The sequence below is a fragment of the Phocoena phocoena genome, chromosome 6 (assembly GCF_963924675.1).
Source record: "Phocoena phocoena chromosome 6, mPhoPho1.1, whole genome shotgun sequence".
Taxonomy (NCBI): Eukaryota; Metazoa; Chordata; class Mammalia; order Artiodactyla; family Phocoenidae; genus Phocoena; species Phocoena phocoena.
The window spans coordinates 46,305,115-46,324,813 of record NC_089224.1 but is presented as its reverse complement, the minus strand read 5'-3'; the positions used below and the strand labels follow the sequence as shown (position 1 = coordinate 46,324,813).

The following is a 19,699-nucleotide window of genomic DNA, read 5'->3' as shown; positions in this document are numbered from 1 at the left end:
TAAATAAAACATGCAATGTGCTTGGCACAAAGCCTGAACTATGTAAGTACTTTCAATTACTACCACTATTATTACTACTACTACTACAGACAAGCACAGAAAACTTAAGACTTGTATTACATAACACAATGTTATCAACTGTGATAATGCAAAAGTAAATGTATGGATGACAAACATGGAAGGTAGAAACATGAACAGAGAAGTGAAAGCGACTCTAGTATAACCTGAGCCTACAAAGTTTAGAATCAAGAAACACTGTCCATGGTCAGTGAAACAAGAGATAAAGTTCTAAGCTCAACATCTAGAAAGTTATATCCAAGGTAAGAATTAACAATGGTATTATATTGGGAGGAAAAGGAGATGGAGCAAATAGGTTAAATCCTCATGAAGAAATAGAAGCATAAGCATATAGTTTGGAAACTTTGGGCAGTAATCCTAGAACTTAAAAAGAAAAAAGAAAGAGAGAAGGCTAAAGTGCTTCCTTCTAGGAAGTGGAAAGAGGATTGGCAAAGAATACAATATAGGATTTGGGGTTTTTTCTAATACCATCCTTTGCTAGTTAATTCTTTAAACCATGTAAATGCACTATTTTGACAGAAGATAAATTTCTTCAACCTCCCAAAAGTACTTTTATATCTCTCCTCTTTCATGTACCCATTTGCACTTCAGAGATTTTGTGAAATAAATTTTGTGTTAGAAAAGTAAAAAGAGAAGCTATTCAACTATGTGACTGCTATCTTCCTGTGCTTTTTAAAAAAAATTCCATTTTCCTTCTGATGTGGTTTCAATGTTATCTTTTTCTTCTTTCATTTTTTTTTTAAGCAAACTACAGTCAAGCTCTAAGCTACAAATTTAGCTGAGGATACTTAGGTTGCATTTTGAATTTTATTCATTGTACTAAGATCATTAAAAGATGAAGAAGATAAAATTTATAAATCATATTCACAATTGAGAAATGGAAACAACTGAGAAAATTTCTTTCAGTTCTAAAGTGAACAGAATTAAAAGCAGTTAAATTTTCATTTCCCTATCCTTCTGTTCAAAAGCATTAAGAGTCAATTTAATAAAAGTCTTCCTCAATATTAAAAATATCTTTAAGTACTGTATCTGCATGTAAATACGAAATTTAACTGTAAAGTATCATTTGGCAAGAATATTCAATATTTTACAAAATAATATTCCAAGTAGATAAATTTTAAAAGTCTCCCTTTCTCAAATGACTAGTTTCAGCTATGCTCTATGTACTAAAAAATACTTTTACTTCAGAATCCAATCTCATTTAAAATGGTCCTATTTAGGACTTCCCTGGTGGCGCAGTGGTTAAGAATCCGCCTGCCAATGCAGGGGATAAGGGTTCAATTCCTGGTCCGGGAAGATCCCACGTGCCATGGAGCAACTAAGCCCATGTGCCACAACTACTGAGCCTGTGCTCTAGAGCCCATGCTCCACAACAAGAGAAGCCACCAAAATGAGAAGCCCACGCTCCACAACAAAGAGTAGCCCCTGCTCACTGCAACGAGAGAAAGCCCACGCACAGCACCGAAGACCCAACACAGCCAGAAATAAATAAATAAATTAATTAATTAAGAAAAATAAATTTAAAAAAAAACCTGGGACTCCTTTCAAAATAAATAAATAAATAATAAAATGGCCCTAGGTATATACTATTTCCTGACTTGCTATGGCTTTAAGTCTAAATTATAATTAAGTACTGTTAACAGTAAGTTATATTTAGAAGACTTTGCAGTTTCAAGCAAACTTGTTACTTTTGTGGCTTGAAACTAGAAACTCAAAGTAATAATTATATCACTTCTCTTTCTAGGTTTATGTATACTTAGCTTTGTATAATTTCCGTTTTCTTAAACAAGCTTTAAAACATATTGGCCAAATCATTTTGGTCTTCTCTTTCAGTACTAGCTGGAATTCCGACAATGAGCCTTGATAAGTAATCGTTACTCACAAAGAACAGTCGACCTTCAATGTTTAATGTATAATAGTAATCACAATAGAGTAACTGGAAGTATAAGATGAAAAACGGTGCCTGACACATAAAAATTCGATCTATTGCATAAATTAAAAACCCAAAGAGAGACACAATTATACAAGGGGGAAATAAAATCAGGGTTATGCTGTCTTTTCACCTTCTCTCAATAGTTATTCAATTCACATTCATTGAGTCTCCAACAATGCAAACAACAATGCTGAAACTGCTAGACATACCATGGTTTCAGTGGGGGAAAATCCTTTTAATTTGGTAATATAGTGGACTCTTTGCAAATACAATTATATATTGGATAATACAAAATTCTTCATTGTGGAGCTTATTAAAAAAATAAAAGAAAATTCCAGGAGTGGTGAGTATATAAAAGAGATACAGACAGAAAGAGAAAAGAGAAGGGAGGAGTTGAAACGTGAACTGTAAGCTTCAGTTAGGCATGAGAGGTGCAGTTGCTTAAAGGGCACTGATAGGTCCACATTCTCCTGGGTCTCTTTTAAGCCCAAATCTGGGGCCTACAGCATATTTGGAGACCTGAACTTCAGAGTCTCTCAGAAATTCGGGAGAAGTCTTTATAAATCTGTTGGGGAAAAGTACTCTGAATTAAGACCTCAGGATTCCCAAAGTTCAACTAAATCAAATATGAACTCACAATTTTAAAATATCCCTAAACACAAAGAAATAAGCCACCATGATCTGAGAGTGTGTAGAAGGGTCTTTAGGATCTCGGATATTGAAATCATCATGATGCAGAATATAAAATAATGACATACAAGGTGTGGAAATGAAGACAGTTGGAATCCAAAAGTGACCAAGCAATAAGAGATGAGTAAGAATGACCATGTGACTGAAAAGAAACAGACTTTAAGAAATGGAGGGGAAAAAAAAGCACTCTTGGAATTAATATCTTAATGGACTGAAAAGCAGATTAAGCATGGCTGAAAAGAATGAACAAACTGGAAGACAGATCTAAACAAACTGCCAGAACACACACAAAGACACAAGAAAATGAAAACTATAAAAACTATTAAGAGACATGGAGAACAGAAGAAAAATAACAACTATCTAACTAGAGACTCAGAAAAAATAAAGAATACAGGTGATACAATGGCTGATAATTTTCCAAAATAATAAAATTCATGAACCCATAAAAAAGAAAGTACAATATAAAAATAATGACATATCCATAAATTAAAAGGAATTTGCTCCTAGACACACTGTACTAAAAGTTAAAAACACTAAAGACAAAAAGACTGTAAAAGCAGTCACCCAAGGCTCACAGAGAGCACCCATTAGAAAAAAGAATAAGTACAAGAGTGGTATGCTACAGCTGGCTAATGTAGGCTCATGTGAACATACTGTTAAATTTTCAGGAATTCTGTGAGCAGTTTTTAAACAAGGCTACTACTGTGTTAAATTATATAAAAATATAAGATGAAAAATATTAAAAGCAGAGATAATCAAAATTCATCACTAATTATTTTACTACATATTATTATCTGTGCTCTTGAGGTTATTATTGATGTCTATTGTATCAGCAGGGTGGAAATACTTCACAATTGTGTGCTACTGCATATCTCTTCTCAACTCTGTAATAACTGACATACATGGTAAGACAGTATTTACACCACGGAAATAAGCAAACACTAAAAATAAGGAATTTTTCCTCCAGAGAGGTAGCTGCTATACCTCTAGCAGCATAACCCTGAATTAAACTGACATCAGACCTCAAAAACACAAAAGAAGTATTTTCAAAGCATTGAAAGTAAACGTCAACGTAGAATTGAATAACCAGCAAAACCACTTTTCATAATAGGGGCAATGGTCAAAACTTTATAGATTAACAAAAATTGAGAGTTCACTAAAAAAAAAGAACTTCACTAAAACAACTTCAACAGGATCTACTTCAGGAAGAAGGAAAGTGAATTCAAGAAGAAATTATGCTAATGCAATTAAGCTAAAAATCAAACTTTTTTTTAATTTAAAAAAACGTCCACATATTTGGAATTGTAAAAACATATTTCTAAATAATTCACAGGTAAAAGAAGAAATTAAAATGGAAAATTTCAAATTCATCATATGGAACAAAGAAGATACTACACATTAATACCTGTGGAATATAGTTAAAGCAGTACTTAGAGGAAAAATTTTAGCCTTAATGCTTATATTTGAAAAAACGACTGACTAACTCAAGCAAAAGCAAGACTACAAAGATTAAAAATAAATGCTAAAAAGAAATTCAACAAGATATGAAAAGAACTTTGAGAAGAACTAATAAAAATCCAGTCCTCTTACTAAAACTGACCCAAAAAGAAATAAAAATCAAGAATAAGCCTTCATTAAAGTCAAATAAGTAGTTTAAAATCTTCCTACAAAGAAGGTATCAGGCCCACAAGGTTTTACAAGCAAGTTCTAGGAAGAGATCATTTCAAACTTACAGAAACTCTTCCAAAAGCTGAAAAAGAGAAAACATTTCTCACTTTATGTAGTGAATGTTACTGAGTACAAAACTTGCCAAGAAGAGTAAGGGAAAGAAACATACAATTTTAACCTCAAGAATATGAACGCAAAAATTAAAAAAAAACTATTAGCATAATTAATCCAATGCCATGGAGGGGTGGGGGTGACGACCCTAACAGAGCAAGACCAAACTGGTTTTATCTCAAGAATTCAAGAGGAGTTTAGCATGATAAAAATGCTTGTCAAGTACCACATTAACAGATTAAAGGAGAACAAAACCATCTGTTCATCTCAAGAGATACTAAAAAGTCTGATAAAAATCAACATCCATGTACGATTTATTTTTTAACAAGGAAACAAGACTCTTAACCAACTAGTACTAGGAGACAAATTCCTTAACTTGACAAATGGTAGCTACTGAATTCCCATGCAAACAACATTCTAAATGGACACTTGTTAGAATTATTCCCTTTAAAATCAGGAACATTTATACCTAATATTTTACTGGTAATCCTACTGACACAGGACCACAAAAGTGAGGGGAAAAAAGAAAATTGAAAATAAGAGAGGGGGGGGGCTTCCCTGGTGGCGCAGTGGTTAAGAATCCACCTGCCAATGCAGGGGACACGAGTTCGAGCCCTGGTCTGGAAAGATCCCACATGCCGCGGAGTAACTAAGCCCGTGCGCCACAACTACTGAGCCTGCGCTCTAGAGTCCGTGCTCCGCAACAAGCGAAGCCACCGCAATGAGAAGCCTGAGCACCATAATGAAAAGTAGCCCCCGCTCGCCACAACTAGAGAAAGCCTGCACGCAGCAACGAAGACCCAATGCAGCCAAAAATAAATAAATAAATAAATAAAATTTATTAAAAAAGAAAATAAGAGAGGGGACTTCCCTGGTGGTGCAGTGGTTAAGACTCCGAGCTCCCAATGCAGGGGGCCCAGGTTCAATCCCTGACCGGGGAACTAGATCCCACATGCATGCCGCAATTAAGAGTGAGCATGCCACAACTAAGGAGGCTGCCAGCCGCAATTAAGAAGCCCACCAGCTGCAACTAAGGAGCCAGCCTGCCGCAACTAAGACCCAGAGCAAGCTAATTAATTAATTTTTAAAAAATTCAATGAAGAACTTCTTTTTTTAAAAAACATTCTTTTAAAAAAAGAAAAAGAAAATAAGAGAGACATATGTCATTATTCACATGATATGACTGTCCACATAGAAAAACAAAAGGAGCTATACAGAAAAATTACTGGAATTAGTAAGTTTAGAAGTATGCAAAGGTAAACTGCATATTTACACATCAGCAACAAACAGGGAACATTTAATATGCTATTTATAATAGCAATTAAAAAAATAAAGTACTTAGGAATAAACAAACCATAGAACTATCTACACTTTTATCAGAAATATCTTAACACTTCAACAACACTAAAGAATGCCCAAATAAACTCATAGAGAGATTAGTTTCATGGATAAAAATACTCATTACCTATAGATTCAATGTAATTTCAATACAAATCCTAACAGAGTTTTTCAAAGAACTTAAACTGATCCTAAAAGAGAAAGATGTAATAGAACTTGTCATGCCATATAGCAATTACAAAACTATAGCAACTACAACATTGTGGTATTGCTGCAGAGATCAATGAACTGACCTAGGGAACAGAATTGAACCATATCCCTCCAACAGATTCACAAATATATGAAAATCTGAAGTTTGACAGGGTAGGCACTGTAGATCATTGAGTAAGGCATAGACAACTCAATAAAATGTGCTGGGACTGATTTTCTATATAGGAAAAAATTTAAATTAGACTCTTACCTCATACCATACATAAAATCAACTCCAGATGTTTGAAAATATTTAAATGTTAGGCAAAACTTTTCAAACATGTTGGGGAAAAAACACACAGGAGATCATCTATATGAGCATGGTGTAGAGAACATATTAACAGGACACAAAAAGAACTAGCCATAAAAAATCTGACTACATTAAAATTAAGAATTTCTATCAAAGGATACCACAATGAAAGTTAAAAAGCCACTAAATGGGCAAACTAGGAAAAGATATCTACAGTAAGTATAACCAACAATGCATTCATACTTCCAGAATATACAAAGACCTTCAACAAATAAATAGAAAAATAAGCAGGTGGCATGAACAAACATTTCAGAGAGAAAGAAACATGAATGGCCACTGAAATGTATGCTGAGCCTCATTACTAATTACTGAAATACAAAATAACAGTAAGATATCATTTTAACGCCTACTAAATGAGCATTAATGAACAAGTCTAACTAGAAAAGAGAGCAATGGTACCTCTTTATACATTGCAGACATAGGACTCTAAATAATAAAAAGCTATATAAAATAACAAACTATGTAAAATAATAAAAAGCTAAACATGTGAATGCCCTATTGAGACAGGAAGGGGGCAGGGCACAACCTTTAAAAGAATGACATAGTCGTTGAGGGCACAACATAAACTGGTTAGAACCAACTAGGTCCAAGATGGTAGACGGGTCAACTTCCAGTGGACCTTGAGCCTCATTATACACTCACTGTTAATACGTTAGCTAAATGACACACCCACAGGTGCCATGACAGTCCCAAGGCCAACCATAAAAGGCTAAAAAGTGGGTAGTGGCCCAATTCTTGGAAATCCCTGCCCCCTCTCCAAAATAGTTGGAATAATTCTCCCACTCATTAGCCTATAAAATTACCCACCCCTATAAACACTGACAACCCTGTACCCTGGAGCCTCTCGCCTTCTGAGATGGCCCACACTTGGAGTGTGTTTGTTCTGTGGCCTCTTGCCTCCTGAGATGGCCCACACTCTGTGGAGTCTGTATCCCCCTGAATAAACCTTCTTTCACGTTACTACGGCTCGCTCTTGAATTCTTTCCTGCACGAAGCCAAGAACCCACAGTTGGCGGCCCATCCCAGGGACTCGCCTGAAACCCGGGACGTGACCATCCTCCTGCCTCCCACTTTTTTTCCTGCAACACTATGACTCAGCAATTTCTTTCATGAGTATATACTCTATAGCAGTATTTCTCAAATTCAGTCAGTGCGCCAGCAACATTAGTATTACCTGGATGCATATTAGAAATTCAGATTTTTAAGCTCCATCCCAGACCTATGGAATATGAATCTATGCAGCAAGGCCCAGGAATCCTCACATATACCAACTTTCCAGGTGATTCTCACGGGCCCTAGAGTTTCAACCACGCACTTAGAGCCATGTTATTCAAACAGAACCTGTTAGTGAGACTGCAAAGCAAGAGTGGATCGCATTGCTATTTATAAGTCAACCAGTATAAAATAGAGTAGATTGAACCCCATGTAGTAAACTTAAGCATTGATTTGCAAAACTTTTGTCTCATTTGTGTACGTATACTTATGTAAGTGGGTACTTGCTTATTATGGAAAACATATTTCTTACTATGGGTCACAGTCATAAAAGTTTGAAATCCAGCACCCTAGAGAAACTCTTAATATATGTGTACTGCAGACATGCCCAAAAAGGTTTATAACTGCATTATTCACAGCAGCAAAAATAAAACAAAATCAAAAGCAGTAATCTAGATATTTAGATAATAAGAGAATGGATATACCAATCATACCATATGGACTAATACCACAGTGAAATCAATAACATGCAATAACAAGGACAAATCTTACACAGTACTGAGTAAATAAAGCAAGTCACAGAAAATTACATAGAGTATTATACCATTTTCATAAAGACCAAAAACAAGGAAAGTTGGACAAATATAAGAATACACACATTTGTGGTAAAACTATACTTAAAAGCTCAGGAAAATTCAGAAGCATAGTTATATCTGGGGAACACAAAGCGATGGACTAGGAAGCTGTATACAGGTAATGTGAATGGCACTAATGTTGTATTTCTCATTATTAAGTTGAAAGGTGGATTCATGGTGTTTGTTTTATAATTTACATATAAAATACATATAATCCTCATATGTATCAATTATAGCATAATAGTTTTAAGAAAAACTTATAATACCTGATGTCAGAATCCTCTAGGTTTTAGTAAGGGAAATTCACATTCAGATTCAATGGACACTTATCTATTAGCTGCTTTGACCAAAGCATACACATTGTCTCACTGAATCCTTTAAGAGTCCTGTGAGGTTGGCACTTGGCAAACAATAGGCAATCAAATATCTTTTGAGTGAATAAATGCTTGAATAATTTTATAATTCAAAAAGAGAAAGAGTTTGGTTATATGCTATGTATTATGGTCCTACCCATAGGAGTTAAACAAAATAACACAGATGATTAACTCTATTAATAGAAAGGAGCTCATGATCTATTCTTATTGTTTCTACATTCTATTACTTATTACCAAAAACATAATGAGAAAAATCACTTTCCTCACTGGAAGTATCTCTGCCTAAAGGTTAAAAAAAAACTAACAACCTACAGGGTAGAGCTAACTAATATAACATTTCTATCAATACATTACTAGGATCTCTATTTTGCATTTAAAAGCTGAGTTAGCTATATGCAAGGGACCAGCTCTCTTCAGGGCGGGGAAAAGCAGAGCTACGGTAATACAAGAAAAGAAATTACCAAGGCTAAAAAAAATCTGTGACACATTTAGTCTATGCATTTTAATAAGAACTACAGTTTAAAAAGTGCAAAGTCAAATCCTTTTTTTCCATTGAATACATATTAATATAGATGAACACAATCGGGGAAACGGCTGCCTCACAAAATTATTTCCATCCTTCACAAAGAACTATTTCCCTTCACAGGGCTCCCACACATGTATGCGTTTTGTTTTTCAAATTTAGTTCACTGTGTGTTCCCCCACCCCCAGCACCTGGAATAATGACCAACTCCTAATAGATGCAGAGTTAAGTATTTGTCTTTGAATGAACTTATACACTTATTGAGCATTTACTATGTAACAGGCATTTGGGGGATGAGAGATCAAATATGTTATAGTCCCTATCCACACAGAGCTAACATAAATGATTAAATCTAAACAAAATGTGCCCTTCCTCTTTCAGAATAATTCAGTCCAAGAGCTATTGGTGACCAAGCAAAGTAGGCAACAGCAGGGGAGGAGAGGGCAGTGATGTGAGGAGGGGCATCCATGTGGTGGCTCGGAGCCACTAAAAAAGAGCTTGCTCCTTCAAGAAATGGCTAAATCCAGGGCTGGGACAAGGAAAGTACAAAATGAGCCTGGAACATCTATCTGGTAGCAAAAAGTCAGGAAGTATGTAAAGACTGATCACAGCACGTCAAAAAGACACAGAAACCAGATTAAAGGGGCTTCCACTGACCAAATCAGGACAATTTAAGCATGGAAACAAATGTAACAGATTATAACTCACTAAAAAACACATATATATGCATGTGTCCATGATGATATATAAAGAATAAACTTAAATTTGAGGAAGAATAGGATATTTACATTTTCTCTATCTCCCAATAAAATACTTATTAATTACAAAGAGAAAAAAAAAAAGTAATTTGCAGTGGAGAAGCCTGGCAGACACCATCTGAATCAAGTGATCAGAGTAATATCGCAGTAGTAATGGAAGGGTACAATGGAAATCATGATTGTGTGACTGGCTGCAATGAGAAGAGCCCAGTATCATTTCTGGACTATTCCTGCCAGAGATGCATAACCTGAATCTGGTCGTGAGGAAACGTCATACAAACCCAAATTGAGGGCCATCTACTAAATAATTGGCCTGAAAATTTTCAAGTTCATGAAAGTCAAGACAAGACCAAGGAACTATTCTCAGTTGAAAGAGACCTAAGAGACATGACAACCAAATGCTACAGATGATTTTAGACAGGACCCTTCTGGTACAAAAATAAAGGACACTAGTGCAACAATCTGCAGAACTTGAATGGGATCTGAGGAGTAGAGGTTGGTATGCATCAATGCTAATTCCTGATAGTATTACCACGCTTAAATAAGAGAATGCCTTTGTTTGCAGAAAAGAAACACTAAAGTATTCAGGGATGATGGAACATATCATGTTCGCAACTTACTCTCAGATGGTTCAGGAAAGACAATCTCTGTGTACTAGTAACTTTTCTATAAGTCTGAGATTATTTCAAAATAACAAAAAAATTGTAAAGTACATACAAGTATTCAGAAGAGCCCCAGGTCTCAATCTGTGCCCAGTAGACTAAGGGACCTTGGGAAGGACATCAAAATCCGAGGGTGTCCAAGAAGCAACCTCAGAGTGTCCAATTTGCTCCACTTGGTTCTCTCTCCAAGGACCCATATCATGCTAAGAAGAGCTAAATTACACCATATTCTTCTAAGTGGAATCTAAATACCATTCCAAAAAGAACTAAGGCTTTCTAATAACAAGTTAGATTTCTCAACTCAATCAAGGCTTTCCTAATATCAGAAGAGGCAGTAGTTTGCTTTCAAAAATGCCAAATGAGGTTGCATTTTTATACCACACACAAAAACAAAGAAAACAGACAAAAAACACACGTGATCTGAAGTCCTAGTTCATCTCCTTTCAATTAAAACCAATTGTTTCTGTTGAAGAAAAAGACTATATAAATTTGCAATATAAATTCAAAGATGTATTTGGAAACAACTTATCTATGGCTTATTTGGGAAAATCTACTCACCTGGTAGAATCTGTTGTAGAAACAAAACAATTTTATATACATTTACTTTGACCATCTAACAGATGTACACAAGAGGCCAAATGAGAAAACGTTGTTTTTGCCATTCTTGGTCTTCAGAAGCCCACAGAGCTTGCTTGGAGTAAGATGGGGATGGTGTCCAATAAAAAAGTTTCTGGCACCCCAGTAAAAGAAGTGAATGCCTCAAAGTACTGCAGCTTTTTCTCCTAAAAGCACAGTAGGGCAGCCTGGACTAACAGCTAGAAATTTCTCTTTGGTTTTTTTTTTTTCTTTCTTTCTTTCTTTAAGAAACTGAGCTGGGTTATTTTAGTCCTCTGAGAAGAAGAGACTGTATTATCCCCTGAAAACTGACCAAGAGTGGAGTTTGGTAGAAAGAAAGAGAGAAAAAAAATCCAGTGTTCATTCACTGTATACCCAGCATCTGGCATTAAGGGTGGCCCATTAATATTTTTAAAAGTACTTGTACTTTCTCAGGATAAGGCAAGTGCTAAGCTTAAAAAAAAATACACACACACACACATACAGGTTGGTACCTGAAGACAAAGGACAGGACAAGACTTAGCAAGACTTAAGAAGGTTCTCTCAAAGTCGATTTTCAGAAGAAAGGGAAATCAGTTTTGTTCAGGGAATTTCAATCTATAAAGCAAGAAACAAAAGGATAAAAATCTTCTGCCAGAAGTCTTCTAGGACTTGAAAGGCATCTTGGATTTCCTAAGCCTGTCCTACCTGTCCTAGATTCAAATACTCTGAACCATCTCAGGTCATGTATCCTATGTATCCTGATTGTGTGTGTGTGTGTGTGTGTGTGTGTGTGTGTGTGAGTGTGAGAGAGAGAGAGAGAGAGAGAGAGAGAGAGAGAGATAGAGAGAGAGAGAGAGAGAGAGAGAGAGAGAGAGAGAGAGGGAGGGAGGGAGGGAGGGAGGGAGGGAGGGAGAGAATCTCAAGAAGTCAAAAGCAGCTTCCCCAAAGTGGCAAGCCAGCCTCAGTAAGCTGATTCTAATAAAGTGTATTACCAGCCAACTTTCCAACCCTGAGGAGAAAATCTTTTAATATCTAAGCACTCAAAGAATCACTCCTACCCCATGACTTATTTGCATCTCTACTTTCAAAAACCTGGGAGATTACAAAGTTATTTGTTGACTTTATTATAGCCATTTTCACATGCTGGTTAATGCCAAGAAAAACCACTTCTAAAGTCATGCATACCCTTGCTATTCAGCTGAAAAAAAAAAAAAGAAGACTCCAAAAATCATGCTTGTCTCTAATTTATGGAAAATGAAAATGTAACCAATCCCCACAGATACACTGATGCTGGCTTAAGAAAGTTTGGGTGGTAAAAGGAGCAAATTCCTAATTATCATTTTCTTCACACAAACTGGATTTTCAGAAACAGGAAAAATACAGAAAACTTCAGTCTACGAAGCAAGAAACAAAAGGATAAAGTTGGCTACAAGCAGCAAACACACAGCTCTACTCTGGCAACTTATCTAGCTCGTCTTCAGGAAGGGGACTCATGCAAGATTGTCCTAGTGGCCCGAAGGCAACTAAGAGAAGTCACCCTGGAGGTTTGATTATTTTTAATTCCTTGTCTCTTTTAGTCCCATTTTCAAAAGAAAACTAACATTACTCTATGTTGTATAGAAAGACTATAGAAGAACAGTGCATGACAAAAAACCCTGACTCTGCTATCCCTTGGTTGGCCAATCATTTCAGTACTTGATTCCTTAGTTTACTCATCTGTAAAACAGGGAGCTTGACCTATTATATCAAAGAATCTCTTCAACTATAAAACTGTATGTATATGCATGTTTCCCTCATTTACAAATAAGGAAATCAGGAGGATAGAGATTAGTAATTTGCCCAAAGTTACACAGTTATAAAGTGCCAGTGCCAGCATCTGGAAAAAAAAAAAAAGTCTCTTTCCTAACAAAGTCTGCCCTCTCAACTGCTGTGCTATGTTTTCTCTTCACCAAAATAAATCAGAATAAGGTGTTCAGAAAAGCAAGCAGTTCCAAAAATGGGTGGAAGACCTAAACAGACATTTCTCCAAAGAAGACATACAGATGGCCAACAAATACATGAAAAGATGCTCAACATCACTAATCATTAGAGAAATGCAAATCAAAACCACAATGAGGAATCACCTCACACCAGTCAGAATGGCCATCATCAAAAAATCTACAAACAGGGGCTTCCCTGGTGGCACAATGGTTGAAAGTTCGCCTGCGGATGCAGGGGATACGGGTTCGTGCCCCAGTCCGGGAGGATCCCACATGCCGCGGATCGGCTGGGCCCATGAGCCATGGCCGCTGAGCCTGCGCGTCCGGAGCCTGTGCTCGGAAACGGGAGAGGCCACAACAGTGAGAGGCCCGCATGCCGCAAAAAAAAAAAAATCTACAAACAATAAATGCTGGAGAGGGTGCGGAGAAAGGGGAACCCTCCTGCACTGCTGGTGGGAATGTAAATTGATACAGCCACTATGGAGAACAGTATGGAGGCTCCTTAAAAAACTAAAAATAGAACTACCGTATGATGCAGCAATCCCACTACTGGGCATATACCCTGAGAAAACCATAATTCAAAAAGAGTCATGTACCACAATGTTCACTGCAGCTCTATTTACAACAGCCAGGTCATGGAAGCAACCTAAATGTCCATCAACAGATGACTGGGTAAAGAAGATGTGGCACATATATTCAATGGAATATTACTCAGCCATAAAAAGGAATGAAACTGAGTTATTTGTAGTGAGGTGGATGGACCTACAATCTGTCATACAGAGTGAAGTAAGTCAGAAAGAGAAAAACAAATACCGTATGCTAATGCATATATACGGAATTTTAAAAAGTGGTACTGATGAACCTAGTGGAAGGCCAGGAATAAAGACGCAGACGTAGAGAACGGACTTGAGGGCACCGGGGGGAAGGAGAAGCTGGGATGAAGTGAGAGAGTATCACTGACATATATACACTACCAAATGTAAAATCGATGGCTAGTGGGAAGCAGCTGCATAGCACAAGGAGATCAACTGGACGCTTTCTGACTACCTAGAGGGGTGGGATAGGGAGGGTGGGAGGGAGGCTCAAGACGGAGAGGATATGGGGATATATGTATACATGTAGCTGATTCACTTTGTTGTACAGCAGAAACTAACACAACATTGTAAAGCATTTATACTCCAATAAAGATGTGGAAAAAAAGAAAATCAGTCAGAAAGCTACCACCTATCACAACAATCCATATAGTTTTATTATTGCCTTCAGGGTTGATTAATCAAGGGCGGCATTTATCTTTGTGCCTGTGAGACATTCACCTCCTGTGTTGCTCTGTAATTCAGAGGCACTTTTTTTTTTTTTTTTTTTTTTTTTTTTGACCGCGCCGCGCTGCTTGCTGTATCTTAGTTCCCCAACCAGGGATCATGGCCCCTGCAGTGCAAGCATGGTGTCCTAACCACTGGACCGCCAGGGAATTCCCAGAGACACGTACATCTTTAACCTCAATGCATTTTCATTTAAGAAAGGTAAATCTGAATAAAGATTTAGCTGTAACATGTTTTTTCAATTAAAAAAGAGAAAAGAACTGAAGCCAAAATTGGGAGTATGTATATAAACCACAAAAATCCCTTCAGGAGGAGAATAGAAAAGATGCAAGAACAGGATTCAGATAAGATCATCCCAGGAGACAGTATACATAGAGAAGAGAAGCCCAGGAAACGACCCTGGCAGAGGTTATGATGGACATAAGAAACGAAGCCCTTCTTTATCAAGAGGAGAAACAGAAATCTAGGAAGAAAAAAATACAGAAGGGAAAGAAGACTCAAGAACTAGCTCCAGCCCTAGCCCAGGGCCCTATGTCAAGAGTCAAATCAGGTAAAAAGTGCATCTTAAAACTGGAACAAAGTGGAAGGCATTCTTATTAACAGTCACTGTTAAGATCTAGAGGAACCCTAATCTGGAGCACATTGATGCTCTCTTTACCAAAGCACTCAGAGCTCAAAATTATCAAAAAGGAAAAGTCTACTTTACTTCATCATTACTCTAAAAAAATAATAAATCACCACCCATTGTGTGAAATTCACAATAGCAAGGGCCACATTATTCAGCTGGTCTTCCAGTTTTTGTAGCCATGTCTTTTCAAAGGGTTAGCCTGGTCTCTTAGTCACTGACATTTGAAACCCCTGGTTTAGCACAGTGGTCTGATCCCAAAGTCCTCCTGTTAGCCTGAAACAAGAGGCCAGGCTAAACCTTGAAAGGACATGGCTACTCAAAACTGGAGATCAAATTTTCAAGAAAGTTTTATTTATTATTTCCCTAGAAATAATAAATCATTCCTGTCCAGAATATCTTAGGCAAGATAGTTTTGTTTTAACATCAAAATCACTTTTTTGTCTGGACCGATAAATAGTGCCACAACTGTAAATGATTGTCCAGATGGTGCACTGCACAAGGATGCTTGGCCAAGGGGATAAGAACTAGATGAGATCCAGCTATGCTCACACTAGCCATGCCATGTTCCCCAGGCTAGGGTTTCAAGGGGCACACAGAGGTGGAGGCACTTATTTCTAGTTTGCCCAAAGACCATGGACACCATATGGGCAGACTTCTGTCTCTATAACCCACTCAAATCCATCTCTTGAGTCGCCAAGAGTTCATGTTAAGACTCAAATTTGCAAGGTTAACCAGACTTTTATTATATTCTATTTCTACTCAAACTGTAGTTGAATGAACCAGTTTGTTTTATGGATGAGGCATCCTTGTTTTACTCAATGTTCCCATTAATGAAGACTTTTTATATTTAACCATTTCGTATAACTCACAGGTCCCCAATCTACCCTACAAGGGTAAAGAAAGGCAAAAATGACATTTAGAAAGACAAGTTACCAAATCTACACCTATGATAATCTATATTAAAATATAAAATTTTCCAGATAACAGATCTAATATGGCCCGTCCCATTGTAAAAAAAAGCAAAAAAAAAACTAGACCATCATACTTCTGTATTGTCAGAACCGTTAAGAAACAACCTCAGAGACTTTCCTGGTAGTCCAGTGGTTAAGGGGACACGGGTTCAATCCCTGGTTGGGGAACTAAGATCACACACACGCTGTGGGGCAGCTAAGCCCATGCGCTGCAACTATTGAGCCTGCACGCCACAACTAGAGAGAAGCCTGCACACCGCAACTAAGACCCAACACAGCCCAAAATAAAATAAATAAATAAATATTAAAAAAAAAAAAAGAAACAACCTCAAATTTGTGAAAAACATTTCTTTTGTTCCTAATCTCATTTATAGCATTTACGCCTTAAGCCAGTAACTTTGTGAGAAGCTGAGAGCCTAAGGAGAAAAGAATAACAAACAAACAAAAAACATAGAACACATTACTGATAACTTCTCAACAAACCACAATTTTTACATCAGTCCTTTGAAGTGTGAGGACATGTTTTTAAAGAACAAAAATAAAGTAAGTCATGTAGTTTAAAACTTATGCAATTCATGTTTAACATATTAAGTGTAAAATACAAACATTTTGTGGGATCTTATCTACATGAAAAATACAATATAAAATATAGTAGTTACAATCACGAGAGGGATTATAAACAGTTTCTTCTTTTTGCTTTTCTAGAAAGCCTACATTGTTCTAAAGTTAGCACATATTTATTTTAAAATCTGTTAAAAAAAACATTCCTTCTTGAGGCAAAAACATGTTGTTTCTAGCAGAACACCATTATTATGTCAAAGTCTTGAAATGGAAATCTTTCACTTTCACCTTTCTAGGTAACAAACAAAGCATAATAAAAACCTATAGAAAAAAAGAGGTCGTGTCAGTGAATAAAGCAATTATTTGCTGACTGCTTAACTATGTACCACATTTTATTTAATATCTAAGGTGGAAGGAAGGGGATATTCAGATTTATTACCAACCTAAAGCCCTAGGTAAATTAGCAGCAGATCCAAGAACTGAATTTGTGCCTTCAGATTTCAAATCAAACATTCTTTATATCACACCATGGCCGTCTCCCTTGTAGAATAAAGGGTATTATATTAAACCACCTACCATTTGTCCTCTAAAATGAAACAAGTATCTATTTTAAGAGTTTCAGACACTTATTTTCTAAACTGCTACCTACAGATCCTGATCACTGTCAAGTTTTCTTATAACTTACAGAACAAAAAAAATTTAGAAAATAAAGTGTTAATCGTAGTTTCCCTTCCCCTTTTCTACTCCCTAGCCCCAAACTGTTTTTCTTTAATATTATAGAATATGAACCCAAAAAATATCCAGTGGGGACAAACAACACAGCAACTCCTTTACCATTTTAGAAGTCTGGGAACAGACTAGGATACATTAGATAAACTTTCAATGTAGCTTTGAAACAAGGGCATAAAGAACTACCTGAGCCAAGAAGGGAGAGAGAAAGTGACCCAACAGTTTTCAGTTACAGTATTTTTGTATTTAAAAAGAGAAAGAATTGTTCATTTTTTAATTTGAAATTCTCCAATTTTTTCCCCCTTTCTGTTCATTTCTTATTTTCTTGGCTTTTTTGTGCATTAGAAACAGGAGCTAGGGGCGGGGTTATGTGATGGTTTTCTTTCAGATGTTACAGCATTTCCTTTCAAGACTAAACTAAGGTTCCTACGCATGGGCAGCTAAACTGCTACTCCTGAGAGGTCGACAGAAAGCAGAATGGCACACCATCCAACACTGACAGCTTAAACACTTGACAGAGCTTTTCCTATTCCACACTCTAGGAATAATCTACCTATTTCATTTCATTTTCATTTAGCCTTTGCTCAACTTATGCAGTAAAAAATATCTGAGCTTTGGATTGAGTGAAAAGTGTGCTCCTATTTTTCCCCTCCTTACTGAAAAGGTAAACAGGTAATCGGGAAGAAAGGAACAAATGAAGGCAGGAAGATTTATACCAGAGATGCTTTTTGGTGCATATTTTCAAAGGTCTTTAACTGTCCTTCAAACAAATTATGCGACTTTCAGAAGACGTTAAACCATAAATTAACCACTAAGTATGCTGAGTGACATAACACTATCATGATCATACTTTATAATTGATCTCATAACTTGGACATTCTAGTTATCATTTATATGTATGTTCTACTTTCATGATTTAATTTTACAGACTTTTGGTGGGGGGCAGGGGGGCAGGAGCCAAAGAAACAGAAAGAAGGAAATACTAAATATGACATAAAATTGACCTCAACTCTGAGAAACAACCGAACAGATGAGGCTGCCTGCTTGATCTTACATTTATTTAAATAAATCACCTTTTATCAGTGCTGGTGAAAACAGCAGCATCCTTTTATCTTTTGAGGCAGACATTTACAGGATGATATATATCGAAAAATAACAGAAAGGCACACTTGTCCCCAAACAAAAATCCAGTGAAGCTGTCCAGTAACAGCCACTAAAATAATTTTCTATGTATTATTTTCTTTGAGTTATTTTTAAAATAAGCAGCCAGCTATCCATCTCTGGGCACCGTAAAGATGAGTTTGCCACAAAAGCCCATATTTTTAGAAGCCAAAGTCTTGATAAATCAGTTCCTAAGAACATAATTTGTTACACGCTGAAGAATGCCTGAAAATACAGACCTTGGTTAAAGAGGCTTCCATATCTTTTTGTAACCTTTCCAAATGTAAGTATGTGGGATGAGTATTCATAAATTTAAGTTGAACCGAAACATTCAGAATATTTCCAATTTAAAATACATTAAAATGCGGTATTTGAAAGGAAATGAAAATGGCTTTAAACATATGAAAAGATGCTCATCATCACTCATAAGAGAAATGTGAATTAAAAATGAGATATTTTTTCACTCATCAGATTGGCTGAAAGATGTTTAATGAATCACTGTGGTGGAGAAATAGGCACTCTTACACATTGTTGATGCAAGCATAGAGTAGCATAACATCCTTGGCAGACAATCTGTAAATGTCTATCAAAATTTAAATTCCACTTTGCCTTGGAGCCACGATTTTACTCCCAGGAATTTATCCTACAGATACACTCATCCATGTGCACAAATAACTATATAAAAGGTTATTCACTATAGCATCATTGGTGGCCTGAAGAAAGGCTCACTATATGTCATCTTGTATTGGATGTGTATTTACCTATTCAAAAAAATTAAAATTTGAGAGGAAGAGAATGCGATCTATACTGTTTAGAAATTCAAAGTGTTCTGAACTCTCCTACAAAAGGAAATACTAAACCATCCTACACAAGATTCATTCCAGAACCCTGCGATAAAATGCTACGTTCAGATGGCTTGACATGGCTGCATTAGTGAACGCTCCTTATCATAAGATCCCTTTGGCCCTTTAGTAACCAAAACCCTTTGTTGGGGGGTCCACAGTGGATCTGATTTCTACTTCACAATAAGTAGTGCTTCAGAAAGATTCCAATTTATGCCTTGCAAAAACATATCAGATATAAATGCAACTGTCACTTTGAGAAACAGGACTGCATTATGCTGCAGACTTAACACAGACTGAAAGCATGTTCCCCATGTCTTCTCCAGCAAATCTTGCCAAATGGGCGTCTGAAATGTCCTATTGAAACAGGT

The 19,699-nt window shown here is 36.6% G+C and overlaps 1 protein-coding gene across 2 annotated transcripts in view; it reads right to left on the bottom strand.

Moving 5' to 3' along the window:
* MLLT3 (MLLT3 super elongation complex subunit) overlaps positions 1–19,699 on the bottom strand; it is a 258,868-nt gene that overhangs the window by 82,338 nt on the left and 156,831 nt on the right. The window lies entirely within an intron of this gene.